We start from the raw sequence: 2,348 nt of genomic DNA on the forward strand, positions 1-2,348 counted from the left end.
AAAGTGAGAAGTGGCATGGACATATATACACTACCAAACGTAAAATAAATAGCTAGTGGGAAGCAGCTGCATAGCACAGGGAGATCAGCTCGGTGGTTCGTGACCACCTAGACGGATGGGATAGGGAGGGTGGGAGGGAGGGAGACACAAGAGGGAAGAGATATGGAAACATATGTATACGTATAACTGATTCACTTTGTTATAAAGCAGAAACTAAAACACCATTGTAAAGCAATTATACTCCAATAAAAATGTTTTTTTTAAAAAAAGAACAGATTGGTAATGTAAACAGAGGTGAAAACCCTAAGAATCACAAGGGAATGCAATAAATAGAAAACACTGTAACAGAAATGAAGAGTGCCTTTGAGGGGTTCATCAGTACACTGGAAATGTCTGAGGAAACAATCAGTGAGCTTGAAGAAATGCCAATAGAATCTTCTAATATGAAATGCAAAGGGAAAATAAAGATCAAAAAGAACAGACTCTGGAACAATTAACAAAAGGTGTAACATAAACATAATGGAAATATCTGAAGGAGAAGACAGAAAGGAACAGGAGAAATAACTGAAGATCTCAGTTAGTTAATGAGATCTTCCCATAATTAATGATAGACACCAAAGGCACAGATTCAGGAAGCTCAGAGAATACCAAGCAGGATAAAACTTTTAAAGTGGGGACTTCCCTGGTGGTCCACTGGCTAAGACTCCACACTCCCAATGCAGGGGGCCTGGGTTCGATCCCTGGTCAGGGAACTAGATCCCACATGCATGCTGCAACTAAGAGTTCACATGCCACAACTAAAGATCCCTCATGCTGCAACTAAGACCTGGCGGAGCCAAAGTAAATAAAGAAGTAGTAAGAAAATAGTAAAAAATATGGTAGATATTAATCCAACTGTATCAATCATTTTAAGCATCAGTGGTCTAAATACCACATGGAAAGACACAAACTGTCATAGTAGATAATAAAATAAGACCTAATTATATGTTGTCTACAAGAAGCACACTTTGAATATAAACACAGAGATAGATAAAAGTAAAAGGATGGACAAACATATACCATGCCAACACCAAACAAAAGAAAACTGGCATAGCTATATTAATTTCAGACAAAGCAGACTGCAGAGCAATGAAAACTCACAGGAATGAGGAAGGGCAGTACATAATTATATAGGGGCCACGTCTCCAAGAAGACATAGCAATCCTTCACGTGTATGTGTGTAACAACAGAGGGGCAAAGTATACAAGGCAAAAACGGACAGAGGGACTTCCCTGGTGGTCCACTGGGTAAGACTCTGCACTCTCAATGCAGGGGGCCCAGGTTCGATCCCTGGCTGGGGAACTAAGATCCCACATGCCACAACTAAAAGCCCTCATGCCGCAACTAATAGCCCAAATGCCGCAGCTAAGAAGTCTGTGTGCCACAACCACAAGATCCTGCATGCCTCAACAAAGATCCCACATGCCACAACTAAGACCTGGTGCAGCCAAAATAAATAAATCAATTATTTTTTTAAAAAACCGATAGACCTGCAAGGAGAAATGAATCCACTACTATAGCGGTAGACTTCAACACCCCCTTATCATGAATCATAAATTCCAGCAAGCAAAAAATCAGGAAGGACAAAGTTGAACTGAACAGCACGATGACACAACTGGACTTAATTGTAATCTATGGAATACTTCAGGCAACAACAGCAGAATACACATTCTTCTCAAGTTCACATGGAACATTCACCAAGAAAGACCACATTCTGGGACATAAAATGCACCTTAATAGATTTGAAAGAAAAAAAAAAGAAATCATACAAAATATGCTCAGACCACACTGGCATTAGTCTAGAAATCAATCGCGGAAAGATAGTGGAAAACCCCCAAATACTTGGAGATTAAACAACACACTTCTAAATAACACATGAATCAAAGAAGTCTTGAGAACAATTAAACATTATTTTGAATTAAATAAAAATGAAAATACAACTTATCAAATTTTGTGGGATACAGCAAATTCAGTACCTAGAGGGAAATTTATACCACTGAATGCATACTGTAGAAAAGATCTATAATCAATAATGTAAGCGTCTAAATTATTAGAGAAATGCAAATCAAATCTACAGTGAGGTACCACCTCACACCGGTCAGAATGGCCATCATTAAAAAGTCTACAAATAACAAATGCTGGAGAGGGTGTAGAGAAAAGGGGACCCTCCTACACTGTTGGTGGGAATGTAAAGTGGTGCAGTCACTATGGAAAATAGTATGGAGGTTCCTCAAAAAACTAAAAATAGGGACTTCCCTGGTAGCCCAGTGGTTGGGACTCCGCGCTTCCACTGTGAGGGGCGAGGGTTC

At 39.5% G+C, this 2,348-nt stretch overlaps 1 non-coding gene across 1 annotated transcript; it reads left to right on the forward strand.

Moving 5' to 3' along the window:
* Positions 1 to 1,268: 1,268 nt before the first annotated feature.
* Positions 1,269 to 1,341, forward strand: TRNAE-CUC (transfer RNA glutamic acid (anticodon CUC)). The gene has a single exon. It is a non-coding gene; the product is annotated as a tRNA-Glu (tRNA).
* The last annotated feature ends 1,007 nt before the right edge of the window (positions 1,342 to 2,348 follow it).

The sequence above is a fragment of the Aethalodelphis obliquidens genome, unplaced genomic scaffold, assembly GCF_003676395.1.
Source record: "Aethalodelphis obliquidens isolate GAN/ISIS:26980383/991018 unplaced genomic scaffold, ASM367639v1 scaffold53, whole genome shotgun sequence".
Classification (NCBI taxonomy): domain Eukaryota; kingdom Metazoa; phylum Chordata; class Mammalia; order Artiodactyla; family Delphinidae; genus Aethalodelphis; species Aethalodelphis obliquidens.